Source organism: Schistocerca piceifrons, chromosome 9, assembly GCF_021461385.2.
Source record: "Schistocerca piceifrons isolate TAMUIC-IGC-003096 chromosome 9, iqSchPice1.1, whole genome shotgun sequence".
Lineage (NCBI taxonomy): Eukaryota > Metazoa > Arthropoda > Insecta > Orthoptera > Acrididae > Schistocerca > Schistocerca piceifrons.
This window is the reverse complement of record NC_060146.1, coordinates 206016929-206036116: the sequence shown is the minus strand read 5'-3', so window position 1 is coordinate 206036116 and position 19188 is coordinate 206016929.

Below are 19188 nucleotides of genomic sequence, written 5' to 3'. Positions count from 1 at the left end.
GAAATCGTAAGTCCGTCAGTCTAGCAGGATAGGTTGCGAAGATTTTTATTCTCGTGAGGGCATTGGTTGGAGGGGGGAGGGGGGAGGGGGGGGGGGAGCGGTGAGTGAGGGATGGGAGAGTTGCCCATCTCTTGTTGCACATGCACTTTTTTCTGACCCAAACCCTGTCTCCAGATAGCAAACTATTCTGCAGATGTTTGTAAGAAGACCAATGTACGTCTTATACACGCCAAAGTTATGGGAACATGTCTAAGGAGTTACTTTCAACAAACGTATACTGCTGTTCATTCCACGCCACGAAGGTAAAAGTCTTATGTTGAACTAGTCACGGACTTTCGTCTGTGTCCACGTAAAAGAAACACACATTGACACACACTTGTGTTTTATTTCTATATAACGACGCAGAAAAAATTTAAATCGATTATATTTGTGTCTCGTCTTACGATATGTAGATTTCTTGTCATCAAGAAATGCTGGCTAGTATCTGCTTCAATAGCTGCGGGGCCAGGATTCGATTACCGGCCGGGTCGGAGATTTCCTCCGCTCAGGGACTGTGGGTGCTGCGCTGTCCTCCCGACATCCCACCCTTGAGATGGCTGTACGGACGCCTACCAAAAGCCAATAATTAGAAAAGAACTACTGGACAATGAAAGAGATTCCGGACTGGTGGCAATTAGACGTATTAACGCCTGTATTTAAAATAGGGTATAGGGAACACTGCGAGAAATGTAGTAGCTTTTCTTTACTCGATACTAGATATAAAATATTTTCGAAGGTAACAGCAAAAACACGCATTAATTTTGGGAAATATATTGTTGGAGGGGAAAACTGGATTCAAGGAGGGTAGGTCCTTTTGATGCATCACATTTGTGATCAGACTAATAATTGAAAAGCATACAGAATTTAACAGAGAAACAAATCAGCTGACTAGGTGAAAGTCTTTGGCTGTGTGGAAAGGAGAATGTTGAGCGAATTACTAGAGAGGCGCGGCACTCATCACTAACCGAACAAATGAACCAAGACTACTAAACTGCCATTGCTACAAAATAGAATGTTAAAGTGGCGACAAATCCAGGCTCACGACCAGGATGCAGTTTGTCAACGATACTTTTTAATATCTATTTTCATGATATGTATATGCAATCCTTGAAAGAAACAGAGTTTACAACCACAACTTTAACCAACGAAACTGTCTAATGATAACATTTTTTGCTGATCACCACTCCTTGCTTCTTATAACTGACATCGATGGCACTGCAAAAAGCCGTCGATAAGTTAAATATTACTGTCCAAAGTACAAAAGTCACGGCTTTTAAAGGTAAAGACCTGCTCCCGAGCAGAACTGTAATAAAGGAACACAAAACAGAGGAAGTGAATGCTTTCTAATTCGTAGTGAACACCATCCCGTTCACAAAAAATGTAGGGGAAAGAATCGAAAGATTCAGTTACATTAATGAGACCGTACACAGAACACTGAATGAAAAGCTGAGGAACGAAAAACTAATAAATATCTACAAAACGGTGGCTATAGAATCAATAAAGAATACAAGATGCAGAAATGGCGTTTTCAGTCTAACAGATGTCATGTGACAGGCGTGCCATGATAAAAGGCCAATGTTTAGCAGACAGACTCTTGTGATGTCACTTCACCTCTTCGTGAATTGTTGTTGTTTGAGATAATATGTTATCCCAGCGAAATTGGTTGCAAAATAAAACAGTATCACCAGCGTAGCAGCTTTCTTGGATTGAAAATGTCGTTTTGTGCTTTTGTTATATGTAATAGCATCCGAACATTTATTCATTTTTGTTCCAAATGATGTTATCCTTCTCATTTCGTTTAACTATTCCGGAAGCTATTATGTGATGAGATGGTCAACTTGACTTTTTTCATTGTCCTCTTCTTTATGATCTTCCACGCATTTTTCTCAATGCGCCGTGTTTGTGTTCTCTTATTTTCTATTTTACATCTGTTCTGGCCGTATGTTTGGTATTGCAAATAATGTTCTTTTCGCACTTGTAATACGTTAACTTGTATTCAAATGAAGTTAGTAACAGGAAAAATAGGTTGCTCTAGAGTGTATCATGGGAGAAATGAAATCCAGGACGAAGTAGCAGTATTAATGGTACTATCAGCAGTAATTTTATTCATCCGTGGATCACTTTTACAAGGATATTGTACAAATTGTGGTAATACAGTTTAAGAACAAACAAAAGAACGCATAATTCATGCATGCAGGCATTTACAAACCAATCTCACAGGTCTAGGTTGACAAGCAGGGGGCAGAAAGTGGACTGCAGCCTTATTGTAGGAACCATCACGGCATTTGCCTGAAGCAAATAATGGCGGCCAAAATCAGGATGGCCAGAGGAAGGCTGGAGTCTCGACCCACGCGGATGCACGGCCAGTCTGTTTAAAACGGTGAGCACATCTTTCTGTCTACCCCTAGCGCACAATAATCTTTCGAAAAGAAGTTATTAACGACGTGAAAAGCTAGGGCCACACTGCCATTCATTTGTCACTGGCCATCACGGCACGCGCTGAACAGCACACATTATTTCACAGTGTAAGACTACACACACCATCAGTTCCAATAGACACCATAGCGACGACGTTTGTTTTCCGTTTTGTGTACCACATCTTCTCGTTTGCTTCCTTGAAAATCTGAGTCCGGACTCTTCCATAGTGAGTGAGACGTTGAGCTCAGAAATAGTAGCTCCCAGAGTAAGATTTTCGAGAAAAGATAAAAAAAACTGTACTTGCATGAAGTGGCGGAGATGTATTATAATAATTACAATTATTATTATTATTATTGCTTTCCTTTCTCAGACGTTATGTCTGGCTAAAAATGGAAAGAGACGCGGACCTTGATCAAGCGTGACTTCCTTTTAACTGTACGGTATATGTTACATTGCATTTAGGAACTTTCGGGTAATTGAACATGTATCAATGATTACAGATTTCTGTAGTTGTATATATACGTTTGGATGTAACTGTATTGCGTTGATGAACTGGTGCATATTGTGTGGTATGACTCCTGTAGTTGATAGTATAATTGGTATAATGTCAACTTTATCCTGATACCACATGTCTTTGACTTCCTCAGCCAGTTGGATGTATTTTTCAATTTTTTCTCCTGTTTTCTTTTGTATATTTGTTGTATTGGGTATGGATATTTCGATTAGTTGTGTTAATTTCTTCTTTTTATTGGTGAGTATGATGTCAGGTTTGTTATGTGGTGTTGTTTTATTTGTTATAATGGTTCTGTTCCAGTATAATTTGTATTCATCATTCTCCAGTACATTTTGGGTGCATACTTGTATGTGGGAACGTGTTGTTTTATTAGTTTATGTTGTATGGCAAGTTGTTGATGTATTATTTTTGCTACGTTGTCATGTCTTCTGGGGTATTCTGTATTTGCTAGTATTGTACATCCGCTTGTGATGTGAGCTACTGTTTCTATTTGTTGTTTGCAAAGTCTGCATTTATCTGTTGTGGTATTGGGATCTTTAATAATATGCTTGCTGTAATATCTGGTGTTTATTGTATGATCCTGTACTGCAATCATGAATCCTTCCGTCTCACTGTATATATTGCCTTTTCTCAGCCATGCGTTGGATGTGTCTTGATCGATGTGTGGCTGTGTTAGATGATATGGGTGCTTGCCATGTAGTGTTTTCTTTTTCCAATTTACTTTCTTTGTATCTGTTGATGTTATGTGATCTAAAGGGTTGTAGAAATGGTTATGAATTTGCAATGGTGTAGCCGATGTATTTATGTGGGTGACTGCTTTGTGTATTTTGCTAGTTTCTGCTCGTTCTATAAAGAATTTTCTTAAATTGTCTACCTGTCCATAATGTAGGTTTTTTATGTCGATAAATCCCCTTCCTCCTTCCTTTCTGCTTAATGTGAATCTTTCTGATGCTGAATGTACGTGATGTAGTCTATATTTGTGGCATTGTGATCGTGTAAGTGTATTGAGTGCTTCTAGGTCTGTGTTAACTTCATTTCACTACTCCAAACGAGTAGGTCAGTATTGGTATAGCATAAGTATTTATAGCTTTTGTCTTGTTTCTTGCTGTCAATTCTATTTTCAGTATTTTTGTTAGTCTTTGTCTATATTTTTGTTTTAGTTCTTATTTAATATTTGTATTATCTATTCCTATTTTAGTCTGTATCCTAGATATTTATAAGCATCTGTTTTTTCCATCGCTTCTATGCAGTCGCTGTGGTTATCCAATATGTAATCTTCTTGTTTAGTGTGTTTTCCCTTGACTATGCTATTTTTCTTACATTTGTCCATTCCAAAAGCCATATTTATATCATTGTTGAATACTTCTGTTATCTTTAGTAATTGGTTGATTTGTTGGTTTGTTGCTGCCAGAGATCATCCATGTATAGCAAATATGTAACTTTGTGTTGTTTTGTTCCAATAATATTGTATCCATAATTTGTATTATTTAGCATGTTGGATAGTGGGTTCAGAGCAAGGCAGAACCAGAAAGGACTTAATGAGTCTCCTTGGTATATTCCACACTTAATCTGTATTGGCTGTGATGTTATATTATTTGAATTTGTTTGGATATTAAGTGTGGTTTTCCAATTTTTCATTACTATGTTTAGGAACTGTATCAATTTAGTATCTACTTTGTATATTTCCAATATTTGTAGTAACCATGAGTGGGGTACACTATCAAAAGATTTTCGGTAATCAATGTATGCGTAGTGTAGCGACCTTTGTTTAGTTTTAGCTTGATATGTCACCTCTGCATCTATTATCAGTTGCTCTTTACATCCTCGTGCTCCTTTGCAACAGCCTTTTTGATCTTCATTTATAATTTTGTTCTGTGTTGTATGTGTCATAAATTTCTGTGTAATGACTGAAGTTAATATTTTGTATATTGTTGGCAGGCATGTTATGGGGCGATATTTAGCTGGGTTTGCTGTGTCTGCCTGATCTTTAGGCTTCAGATAAGTTATTCCTTGTGTAAGTGAATCAGGGACAGTGTATGGGTCTGCAATGTAATTGTTAAATAATTTAGTTAGATGTGCATGTGTTGAGGTGAACTTCTTTCGCCAGAAATTTGCTATTTTATTATTATTATTATTTTATTATTATTATTATTATTATTATTATTTACTTGTGTTGCATTTTTACCATACCCTTGCTCTGTGTTCTCCAAGGAATCTTTCGCTGTTTAATACCTATTGCTTAACATGCTCTTGTAACCATCCTTTTTAATTACTTTGTTATAGTAATATCTTTAATAATTTACAGCAATTTATTTTACAGATTTCTTCCTTGATAGTAAATGCTGTTCTGAGCTGTATATTTATTCGTTCGTGGTAAATTTAAGTCAAGTCCCTCTTTTGTGTCATAGTCATGAGAGATGTTTGCCCTTAATGAGCACGACGTTAAAATTAGAGAAATTCTATCCAATATGGAGGATAGCGGACAGTCTTTTTTCCCGGGTAACTGCAAATGGAATATAGTGTTGGGAAAATGGTATAGGTACTTTACTTATCCTTCGCCACACACTATATGGTGTATTGTGGAGTACAAATTCTGATATAAACTATAGTTTCTTCCAGGGTATATACACCTGCTTGACTATAAATCTAATCCACTTGGCTTCCAGAATTTCCAGTTGGTAGCAGTTTGCACTTGTCTCGTGCCCGAGAATGTTGACGTGGTACAATATGTGTAATGTTTTTATATGACTGACGTGGCACTGGTAAGCTAGCAAACCATATTCTAGTCGTTGTAATATGTCTCTTATCAATGGTGAAACGTATCATATCGTTTGATACCATTTTTATGTTGCAACTCTGTACCCTTCCAAAATGACGGAAAGTCGAAACGCGTAAGATTGATGAAAAATAAAAGTGTGGTCAAGACATAAGTAAAGTTATTAAAATTGTATAAGAAATGAGCGGACGGATTATGCAACGAGCTGGATGCAATGTAGTTTTTCAGCGTTTACTCGACAGCGCCACGCAAGTTTGCTGCGTCCGTCCTTCCCTGTCGCTTATGACCTTGATATTGACGGAACGTTGCAATTCCGACCCCTCTCCCTTTCCTTCTCTTGACTGGACGTTACACAATAACAAAGCTGGGAGCACGATTTATTGAAGCATTTGTCATGGTATAAGATCGGCTTTTCGAAGCGAAAGCTCTGTTGCTTGGCTGTCATCGACACTATATTCTTCATCTGTCATATAGCCTGGAGTTATCGGATTTGTAAATTTACGGCTTGGGTCAGAGGGAGGAGGAACAGCGGCTGGAGAGATTGTTTCCCATTGGCAAGGAGGAGGAACTGGAGAAGTCGCTCAGATGAGCAAAACAGTAGTTTCCTCTGCCCTAACGGAAAGTACGGAATCAAACTGCAATGAAATGAAAACCCTTAGCTGCATACAGGCGTTGATATAAGTCAATGGGGACAGTTGAAAATGTATGCGCCGTCCGGGACTCGAACCCGGGAATTCCTGCTTACATGACAAACGCTGTATCCATTTTTTTTAAAAAAATCTCATTTTTTGTTCGTTGCCCCGGACGTCGTAAGACATCTGTTTAAGTTCGTTGTTGATCGATTAACTCAGTTTTTTTATTACAGAGGGCAGCTAACCCTCTGACCGAAAACGCTGAAACCGCGCTGCTCCTACGGTCGCAGGTTCGAATCCTGCCTCGGGCATGGATGTGTGTGATGGCCTTAGGTTTAAGTACTCCTAAGTCTAGGGGACGGATGACCTCCGATGTTAAGTCCCTTAGTGCTCAGAGGCATTTTTGAACACGCTGAGCCAGCGTGCCGGCCTCTGAGCCAACGAGGGCACAGAGGACAGCGCGACTGCAGGGACTTATCTCTGGCGCGCCCTCCGTGAGACCCACATTCGCAACTTATTGTCCCGCACTATATTCATAGTGCCCCTGCCGATCATACTCATTACTCGCGGCGTTACTGCCGATTCCCGTAAGGGTTCTTATACTGTTTGTGCATTCGCACTGAAGAAGAAGGTCAAATGGTCGGTGAGCCTTAACTATGTATATATGAAGATGGTATCTGTTCTTTCGGGCACGCCGAAAAACAGATACCATCTTCATATATACATGTATGGAATCGTTTGTTACAGTATTTGCTGTGCAATACAGTTAATGGGATCACTTTTTCGGAACCCAGTACTTGCCTACTATTGCGACGCAGAAGTTTGAAATTTGACTGAAAGATGCCTAGAACCTTCCTCTGTAATGCTGCGCCCTGATACCTCACCCTCAGGCCCGGCGACGCTTGTAAAGGCAAGGTATCGGCACATGCAAAAGTAAGGCCAAAGGTCAGAACTTCACTTGAGTTGATGGTATGACACTGGCTCCAAATTCCACCACAGTTCAGCTCAACAACCCTGTGGAGGTGTCACACGATGGGAAGACCAAGTCACACCACTCTTACCCACATTTTATCCCTTTCCTCAACGCTTCTGCTATGATCAGTTCCTTCTCTAAATCCTTGCACAAACGAATAAATGGCTGACATCGAAATAAGTGTCCAAGGAATAGAAAAGCAACTGGAATCACTCAACAGAGAAAAGTCCACTGGACCTGACGGGATACCAATTCGATTCTACACAGAGTACGCGAAAGAACTTGCCCCCCCTCTAACAGCTGTGTACCACAAGTCTCTAGAGGATCGGAAGGTTCCAAATGATTGGAAAAGAGCACAGGTAGTTCCAGTTTTTAAGATGGGTCGTCGAGCAGATGCGCAAAACTATATGCGTATATCTCTGACGTCGATCTGTTGTAGAATTTTAGAACATGTTTGTTGCTCGCGTATCATGTCGTTTCTGTAAACCCAGAATCTTCTCTGTAGGAATCAACATGGATTCCGGAAACAGCGATAGTGTGAGACCCAACTCGCTTTATTTGTTCACGAGATCCAGAAAATATTAGATACAGGCTCCCAGGTAGATGCTATTTTCCCTGACTTCCGGAAGGCGTTCGATACAGTTCCGCACTGTCGCCTGATAAACAAAGTAAGAGCCTACGGAATATCAGACCAGCTGTGTGGCTGGATTGAAGAGTTTTTGGCAAACAGAAAACAGCATGTTGTTCTCAATGCACAGACGTCTACAGACGTTAAAGTGACCTCTGGCATGCCACAGTGGAGTGTTATGGAACCATTGCTTTTCACAATATATATAAATGACCTAGTAGATAGTGCCGGAAGTTCCGTGTGGCTTTTCGCGGATGATGCTGTAGTATACAGAGAAGTTGCTGCATTAGAAAATTGTAGCGAAATGCAGGAAGATCTGCAGCGGATAGGCACTTGGTGCAGGGAGTGGCAACTGACCCTTAACATAGACAAATGTAATGTATTGCGAATACATAGAAAGAAGGATCCTTTATTGTATGATTATATGATAGTGGAACAAACACTGGTAGCAGTTACTTCTGTAAAATATCTGGGGGTATGCGTGCGGAACGATTTGAAGTGGAATGATCATATAAAATTAATTGTTGGTAAGGCGGGTACCAGGTTGAGATTCATTGGGAGAGTCCTTAGAAAATGTAGTCCATCAACAAAGGAGGTTGCTTACTAAACACTCGTTCGACCTATACTTGAGTATTGCTCATCAATGTGGGATCCGTACCAGATCGGGTTGACGGAGGAAATAGAGAAGATGCAAAGAAGAGCGGCGCGTTTCGTCACAGCGTTATTTGGTAAGCGTAATAGCGTTACGGAGATGTTTAGCAAACTCAAGTGGCAGACTCTGCAAGAGAGGCGCTCTGCATCGCGGTGTAACTTGCTGTCCAGGTTTCGAGAGGGAGCGTTTCTGGATGAGGTATCGACTATATGGCTTCCCCCTACTTATACCTCCCCAGGAAAATGTAAAATTAGAGAGATTCGAGAGCGCACGGAGGCTTTCCGGCAGTCGTTCTTCCCGCGAAGCATACGCGACTGGAACAGGAAATGGAGGTAATGACTGCCATCCGCCACACACCGTTGGGTGAGTATAAATATAGATGTAGATGTAGATGCGAAGTGCAGCGTTGAAATCGCACGCTTTTTCTATGTGTGGCAGAGGAAAACATTTCAGATTCATCTCCGGTCACTGTCGACACGAAGAGGCCTCAGGGGCGGCATATAGGCCGTCATTGAGACAACCCACGTCGCAATCAGAAGAGACAGTTCGCAGTGGCACGGGTAACAGGAAGGCGTGTTCAACGCCTTTGACACTGCTGACAGCCCCTAGGCGATTCAACCGCTCTCCAAGGACGCAACCCCATTGGACTGTTTTGCGACCGCAGTCTTTGCTCTGGTATACAGGATCGAACCACCAGGGACCGTTCAAAACCACTCGACTAAATGTGAACTTGATCCGAAGCAGCAAAAAACGGTTCAAATGGCTCTGAGCACTATGGGACATTACTTATCCTTCACCACACACTATATGGTGTATTGTGGAGTACAAATTCTAATTTAAATTTTAGTTTCTTCCAGGGTATATAAACCTGTTTGACTATAAATCTAATCCACTTGGCTTCCAGAATTTTCAAAAAAAATGGTTCAAATGGTTCTGACCACTATGGGACTTAACATCTGAGGTCATCAGTCCCCTAGACTTAGAACTACTTAAACCTAACTAACCTAAGGACATCACACACATCCATGCCCGAGGCAGAATTCGAACCTGCGACCGTAGCGGTCGCGCGGTCCCAGACTGAAGGGCCTAGAACCGCTCGGCCACACTAGCCGGCCCGAAGCAGCAAAAGAGTGGTTAAGTTATTTCAGCCCCCCTGTTTCGCGCCCTTCTGTGGCAGGGTGGAGGGTCGTGGGGGTGGGGGGGGGGGGGTATGTGGGGTGGGCCGGTGTGCGACATATGCATGAATAAAACGGCAAAGGGTCTTCTAAGATCCCCCCCCCCCCCCCCCCCCCGCCTTCACCAGTTTGACAACACCTGCGGTGCCGCAGTGCACCTGTACACAGACAGCCGGAATGTCAGGCAACCATCTCGACATCCCTGAGCTGAGAGACGCTATGTTGCTGAACTAGCGCCTTCTGGCTATATGCTAAATCTAAGGGACGTCCAAAGGGATGCCTGTCGTGCTGGCTGGCTGTGTAGAGGAACATTTTTAAAGTGCTCAACAGGGTATGTGGGCGGCGCCAGAGTGGGGGTGTTAGAGCGTCCCTTCGCCGCTTTTCCCCACGCACGTGTCAATGCCGCTACCTCCTCCCCTCTGATCACACAACAGGAGGGCTGAAAAAGCATAAACTCGCTTTACTGCTTTGGATCACTTTCAGATTTCGTCGAATGGTTTTGAACGGTCCCTGGTGGTTCCACACTGTACACCAGGGCACTACACTCGAAAGGGCTGTAACCACATTCAGATACCACGCATATCCCGCTGATGTGAAACACTGTGTGTAAACTGAAGGGGAATGACTGCAGCGGGACACTGAGCGGAATCAGCGGCGACGAGCGACCCGGTATCTGCTGCTAACTGGGCAGGTGCGGTGACCACAGCGCCATCCGGGACGCAGCGTTATCGCAACGGCGCGGACTGTGCCTGTACACCCCTCCCCACGGCCGATCAACACCCCCACCGAGCGCCACCTATTCGGGGGTTGCGACAGTTGTGAGGAGACCCCCCGGCCGAACAGGTAGCGGGCGGTCTACAGGGACACCAAACAGGTGGCACACCGCAGTTCAGTACTGCATCGTCACATCACTGCTGTCACACAAGAGTGCAAAACGATCGCTGAAACGCATCAGGAAAAAAGCATGGGATCTACACAAGATCAGACCGATGCTGCAGGAATATTTCTGCAAGAACATCATTTCCTAATGAATGACGGGAGCAAATTTTTACTTGCAGATGACGACAGAGGACCAAATGATAGGATATTGATGTTAGCCAGCGAAAGGGGAAAATCCTGTTTAACACACTACAATTTGTCGATGGAACGTTCAAAAGGTCCAGCAAGCAGTTTGGACAGTTATTTTTGTTCATGCCGATATTTATAGTTCAGAGGAAGAAACAAACACACTTCCAACTATGTACGCCTTGCTACCCAATAAAAAGCGAGAAACGTACGGTCGCTTTTTCACAGCTGTTGAGAGCAACGTACCTGGGTGGAATCCTACAGGTATCATGATGGATTTTGAAGCTGCAATCATCCAATCAGTAACACATTTGTTTCCTGATGCAAAAATTAATGGCTGCAACTACCATTTCAATCAGTGCTTGTGGAGGCAAGTGCAGAATGACGGCCTTGTTGCTGCCTACAAGGAAAACGAAGAAATTCGTTTTCACATAAGATTGTGTTCCGCTTTGGCTCACATGTTAGATGATTAGATGATTGGTGGCTATGCATTCAGTATAGCACGCCAGATAATGGAAAACCGCAGAATTTTTACGACTATTTTGTTGAACAATGGCTGGATAATGAAGACATGCCAAGAGATATATGGAACTGCGCAGGAAGGCGTCACCACACCAACAATGTTTCAGAAGGATGCAAACGGAGGATAAATACATTAATTTCGAAGGTTCATCCAAATTTTTACTCCTTAGTAAAATTTCTCAGAGAAGACGCAGAATATCATGGGCACCGACTAGTTTTAAATCTAGGTGGGAAAAGAAGAAAGAAGTCCGCAATTAAGACAGATGAGATAGTTTCTAAGACCCTTACGAGACTCCACGTTGACGGCAATATAAAATCATTTCTTACTTACGTGGCTTATGCACAGAAATTACAATGAAAAGGAAATGGCAGAAGCTACAGCAACACCTGTAAATATTGAAAAGGGGTTCAGTTCACGCCGATAGCCCTATTGGAAAAATTATAAATAATTAATCATCCAATAAATATTGTAAATAAATATAATGTGGGACGAAGAGAGACTACCTCCTCGTGGTGTTCTCTGGAAACGACACAAAGTCGGCTGAATGTCTCTTGCAAATTGTGAAAGATTCACTAATGAAGTCTGAAAAGTCATAGCTTTTATAACAATCACAATCAGCATTTTTGTGTCAAGAATTTTAGAAGCAATGTCTGTTTGAGTGGACGATGAATACATCTTGTTTCAATACAAAAATTGCATTCATTAACGCTAATTGCTAGTAGGACTCACATTAGACCTCAGTACACTTCCCTGCGTGGTACGGAAAAATTGAGGTTTATTTCGAAATAATTAAAGAAAAAGTTTCTACCGAGAACCAAATTCTTTAGTTGGCTCCTCTTAATATTCGGTTAAAGGTTGCCACTTCTGGCATATCAAATTTTGGGTGAGGGGTTGAAAGACGGAGCGAGACTCGAACTCAGGACCTTTCCCTTGCGCGGGAATGCGCTCTGCCAACTGGGCTACCCAAGCACGAATCACGCCCCGTCCTCACAGCTTTACTTCTGCCGGTACCTCGTCTCCTTCCTTCCAAACTTTACAGAAGCTCTGCTGCGAACCTTGCAGAACTAGCACTCCTGAAAGAAAAGATATTGTGGAGACATGGCTTAGCCACAGCCTGGGGGATGTTTCCAGAATGAGATTTTCACTCTGCAGCGGAGTGTGCACTGATATGAAACTTCCTGGCAGATTAAAACTGTGTGGTAGAGCAATTTCCCGCGAAAGGCAAAGGTCTCGAATTCGAGTCTCGGTCCGGCACACAGTTTTAATCTGCCAGGAAGTTTCATACATTTTATTGCGTGAAAAATTTCGCTTCGCTGGTGTCGGAGGTGTTTCAGAGTCGTACGTAAGCGAATGGGACGGGGCGAGAGGGGGCAGACGTAGTTTCGTTCCCTCCGCTCCCCTCCCCTCCTCATACCGCCCCTGCCCGAGGGCGACGGTGGCCGACGCGATTGCGGGCATTCCGCCGGCGCTGCTCGGAGGTCAGCGATGCCGCGGTCGGCCCCACGTATGCGGGATGCGCCCGCCGCGGTATGTTGTGTGGCCGGGCAGCGAGTAGGGGGCTGGGTGTAGCTCGGCGCCCAGAAATCCGGAGGCGCGCACAGCCGAGGCCTGTGTTGCATTAGAGTTACGAGGCGTACGCAGAAATGACGTGTATCGGCTTCAATACCTACAGGGTGAAAAGTAATTAAACCGACAAACTCTGGGAGGTTGTAGGGGACATCAAAACAAATATTTTTCCCTAAAGTCATTTTTTCCTATGAGGAGTATTTAAACCGGTAGAGGAAGATTTCTCTGGCGGCAAATTAATTAAACCAACAAACACTTTTCCATTTTTTATGACCAAGAGACAACAACTAGGTAGCAGATATGGCCAAAATAAACAGTCCCCAACAACACCGACCCATACATTAACGAAGAACCGCACTTGATGAGCGCTAGTAACTGTGGCATGTGGGTTATCCTCACTCCAAACATACGAATGGTGCATGTTGAAGACTCCATCACCCCCGAACGTTGCTTCATTGGTAAAGAAAACAGAGGATGCGAATGTAGGATGATTTCACACTGTTTTTTTATTTATTTTTATTTATTTATTTATTGTTCCGTGGGACCACATTTAGGAGAAGTCTCCATGGTCATGGAACGAGTCAATACATGAAATTATAACACGATTGTAGAAACACATAAAATGAAACAAGTCGTTAGTTTAAATAAAGAAAATCAAGAATGTAACACTGGAATTTGCTTAATTTTTTATCTCTTCCAGGAGCTCCTCGACAGAATAGAAGGAGTGAGCCATGAGGAAACTCTTCAGTTTAGACTTAAAAGTGTTTGGGCTACTGCTAAGATTTTTGAGTTCTTGTGGTAGCTTATTGAAAATGGATGCAGCAGAATACTGCACTCCTTTCTGCACAAGAGTCAAGGAAGTGCATTCCACATGCAGATTTGATTTCTGCCTAGTATTAACTGAGTGAAAGCTGCTAACTCTTGGGAATAAGCTAATATTGCTAACAACAAACGACATTAAAGAAAATACATACTGTGAGGGCAATGTCAAAATTCCCAGACTATTGAATAGGGGTCGACAAGAGGTTTTCGAACTTACACCATACATAGCTCGAACAGCCCGTTTTTGAGCCAAAAATACCCTTTTTGAATCAGAAGAATTACCCCAAAAAATAATACCATATGACATAAGCGTATGAAAATATGCGAAGTATACTACTTTTCGTGTTGAAATGTCACTTATTTCAGATACTGTTCTAATGGTAAATAAAGCGGCATTTAGTTTCTGAACAAGATCCTGAACATGGGCTTTCCACAACAGCTTACTATCTATCCGTACGCCTAGGAACTTGAACTGTTCCGTCTCGCTTATAACATGCCCATTCTGTCTGATTAAAATGTCAGTTCTTGTTGAATTGTGGGTTAGAAACTGTAAAAACTGAGTCTTACTGTGATTTAGCATCAAATTATTTTCCACAAGCCACGAACTTACTTCATGAACTACATTATTTGATAATGTTTCAATATTACACACAAGATCCTTCACTACCAAGGTGGTGTCATCAGCAAACAGAAATATTTTTGAATCACCTGTAATACTAGAAGGCATATCATTTACATAAATAAGGAACAGCAGTGGCCCCAGCACCGACCCTTGGGGAACGCCCCATTTAACAGTGCCCCATTGGGACTGAACATCATTACCACTCTCAATATTGCGGAGGATTACCTTCTGCTTTCTGTTCTTAAAGTAGGAGGCGAACCAATTGTAAGCTACTCCCCTTACTCCATAATGTTCCAACTTCTGCAGTAATATTTTGTGGTCAACACAGTCAAAAGCCTTCGTTAAATCAAAGAAAACACCTAACGTTCTCAACCTTTTATTTAATCCGTCCAAAACCTCACAGAGAAAAGAGAATATAGCATTTTCAGTTGTTAAGCCATTTCTAAAACCAAACTGTACATTTGACAGCAAATTATGTGAATTTAAATGCTGCAGTAACCTTGTATATACAAGCCTCTCGATAACTTTAGTAAACACCGATGGCATAGAAATAGGTCTATAATTGTCAACATTATCCCTGTCTCCCTTTTTATAAAGTGGCTTCACTACCGAGTACTTTAATCGGTCAGGAAACCGACCACTGCTAAAGGAAAAGTTACAGATATGGCTAAGTACTGAGCTAATATACGTGGAACAATACTTCAGTATTCTGCTAGATACCCCGTCATATCCATGAGAGTTCTTGGTCTTTAGTGATTTAATTATTAACTCAATCTCCCTCTTGTCGGTATCATGGAGGAGCATTTCAGGTAACAGTCTCGGAACACTTTTTTCTAAGAGCGCTATATGATTCCCTGTTGGGACTAGGTTTCTATTTAGTTCACCTGCTATATTCAGAAAGTGATTATTAAGTACTGTACATATATGCGACTTATCAGCAACACGGACATCCCCACTACGCACTGATTCTATATCCTCGACCTGTCTCTGCAGACCAGCCACTTCCTTTACGACTGACCATATGGTTTTAATTTTATCCTGAGACTTAGCTATTCTATCTGCATACCACATACTTTTTGCCTTCCTAATAACTTTTTTAAGCACCTTACAATACTGTTTGTAATGGGCTGCTGCATTTAGATTTTGACTGTTTCTAACGTTTTGATATAATTGCCACTTTGTTCTACAAGATATTCTTATCCCTTTAGTCAGCCACCCAGGCTGCCTGTTTGTGCTAGTACCCTGTTTTAAACGTTCTAACGGAAAGCAACTTTCAAAGAGCACGAGAAAAGTCTTGAGGAAAGCATTATATTTATCGTCTACTGTATCAGCACTATAAACATCTTGCCAATCTTGTTCCTTGATAAGGTTTACAAAAGTCTGTACAGCAACTGGATCAGCTTTCCTAAAAAGTTGGTAACTATATTTAACATGTGTTGAAGCACAAAAATCTTTTAGACTTAAAATTTGTGCATCATGATCTGAAAGGCCATTCACCTTTTTGCTAACAGAATGCCCTTCTAATAATGACGAATGAACAAAAATATTGTCTATGGTTGTTCTACTGTTCCCTTGCACTCTCGTTGGAAAGAATACGGTTTGCATAAGATTATATGAATTAAGGAGGTCTACCAGCATCCTTTTCCTTGCACAATCACTTATACAATTAATATTGAAGTCACCACATATAACTAACTTTTTGTATTTCCTATAAAGTGAACCAAGAACCTCCTCTAGCTGGTACCACTGCGAAAACGGTGCTCTGGGTCGATAATCAACTGGTTCCAGGTTGTGGACACGCTGTATGTGAAATGGACGTAACGATTGCTCTCGAAGGACTGTTCTTACATTCGTCTGAACTCGTCCCCATGTTACGTGCAATTGCACGAGTGCTGATTGAAGGATCCCGCTCCACATGCTGCAAGGCAGCTTCCTCAATTTGCAGCATTCTTACCGTGCGACGGCGCACATGTCCAGGTAATCTGTTAAACGACCCGGTCTCACGCAGACGTGGGTACACAGCACCAAAGGTCGTATGATGTTGGATACGGCGATTAGGATATCGTTGTTGATAAACCCGCTGTGCAGCTCGTCCGTTGTGGTGCGCTACGTAGTACGCACCAACCATATCAGTGTACTCACTCCAGGTGTATCGCTCCATTAGTAAACAGAGACAATGCTCTACTACACTGGTGGACAGCAGTTGCCTACAACTGAAGATCGTAATACGGCCTCTATCAACTGAAGAGCGTAATACGACCTCCAACGGTTTAAATAATCCTCGTAGGAAAAAATGACGTTAGGGAAAAATATTTGTTTTGATGTCCCCTACAACCTCCCAGAGTTTGTTGGTTTAAATACTTCTCACCCTGTAGAGTAGTAACTTCCAGCAGTTACACATCTCGGTCACCTCTTGTTCGCATTGACGGCACTTTGAACAGTGGACGTTACATTTCAGATGTGTTACGACCCGTGGCTCTACCCTTCATTCGATCCCTGCGAAACCCTACATTTCAGCAGGAGAAAGCACGACCGCATGTTGCAGGTCCTGTACGGGCCTTTGTGGATACAGAAAATGTTCGACTGCTGCCCTGGCCAGCACATTCTCCAGACCTCTCACCAATTGAAAACGTCTGGTCAATGGTGGGGGAGCAGCTGGCTCGTCACAATACGCCATTCACTACTCTTGATGAACTGTGGTATCGTTTTGAAGCTGCATGGGCAGCTGTACATGTACACGCCATCCATGCTCTGTTTGACTCAATTTCCAGGCCTATCAATGTCGTTATTACGTCCAGAGGTGGTTTTTCTGGGTACTGATTTCTGAGGATCTATGCACCCAAATTGCGTTAAAAATCGCATGTCAGTTCTAGTATAATATATTTGTCCAATGAATACCCGTGTATCATCTGCAATTCTTCTTGGTGTAACAGTTTTAATGACCAGTAATGTAGTTGTTACTTTTCCTCATCATGATTCAAGTTATCCCTGAGCTAGTCCCACAGAATCTAATCTACGTGTGAGGCGGTAGTAGAGATACGATTTTGCAAGAGATGGTCCCCTTCTCACGAGAGAGTCACCTCAGTGTTCATTGAGCGCGACGGCTCGCAGTCCCGGACTCGTGTTGTACGGCAGGACGGGACACAAAAGACGCATCGGAGGCACGGAAGACACGTAAGGGATTGGAGTCTGGGGGCCGTGGAGGGAATAAGAGAAGCGGGCGCGAGACGGGCCGCTATCGCCGTCGTAAAGAAGGCCCGGGCCGCGGGAAAGCGACGGCCGGGGGCGGCGAGCAGTCCCGAGGGCGGCAGGTATAGGGGCCGTGCACCGCCGGGGGCTGGCGGGGTCTTCCGGCGGCGGAATGCGAAAATAGGGGCGCCCCAGGGGCCGTAGCTGTCTGCCGTGTGCGGGCGCGCGATTCACTCCCTGCCAAGAACCGCCACTCAGTGGCCCCTCCCTGGTTCAGGGGTGGGCGGGGGGCTCTGGACGAGCGCTGTACGGTTCACAACCTCTGAGTGGGCGTGACAGATGTAGGCGCCCGTGGCCTGCCTGTTCTCACTTGGTTCCTCACATATACGAAATTCTTCTAGATAAGATTAAGTATTGTGGTATGAGTGGGACAGTGGACAAATGGTTTGATTCATATTTAACTGGAAGAATGCAGAAGGTTGAAATTAACAGTACAGATAATCTGCAAAAATCAGCAGAGTCCTGTAACTGGGGAGGTATCAAGAATGGTGTGCCTCAGGGTTCAGTCTACAGTCCCTTATTGCTCTTAATATAACGGGTGGTCAAAAAGTCAGTATAAATTTCAAAAATTAATAAACCGCGGAATAATGTAGAAAGAGAGGTAAAACTTGACACACATGCTTGGAATGACATGGGGTTTTATTAGAACCAAAAAAAAAAAAACAACACCCCATATTGCTAGACGCGTGAAAGATCTCTTGCGCGCGTCGTTTGGTGATGATCGTATGCTCAGCCGCCACTTTCATCATGCTTGGCCTCCCAGGTCCCCAGACCTCAGTCCGTGCGATTACTGGCTTTGGGGTTACGTGAAGTCGCAAGTGTATCGTGATCGACCGACATCTCCAGGGATGCTGAAAGACAACATCCGACGGCAGTGCCTCACCATAACTCCGGGAATGCTTTACAGTGCTGTTCACAACATTATTCCTCGACTACAGCTATTGTTGAGGAATGATGGTGGACATATTGAGCGTTTCCTGTAAAGAACGTCATCTTTGCTTTGTCTTACTTTGTTATGCTAATTATTGCTATTCTGATCAGATGAAGCGCCAGCTGTCGGACATTTTTTAAACTTTTGTATTTTTTTGGTTCTAATAAAACCCCATGTCATTCCAAGCATGTGTCTCGATTTGTACCTCTCTATCTACATTATTCCATGATTTATTCAGTTTTCAAATTTGTACTGACTTTTTGATCATCCGGTATATTAATAACTTGCCACACTATACTCATGAAGATGCAAAGCTAGTTCTTCTTGCTGATGATAAAAGTATAGTAATCACACCCAACAAACACGATTTAGCTGAGGAAATTATAAATAATGTCTTTCTGAAAATTATTAACTGATTCTCTGCAAGCTGACTCTCTCTAAATTTTGTGAAAACACAGTATATACACTTCTATACAGTAAATGGCATAACGCCATTGATAAATACAGATTATGAACAGAAGACTGTTGCTAAGGTGGAACATTCAAAATTTCTGAGCCTGTGAATTGATGAGAAATTGAACTGGAAGAAACACATTGATGAGC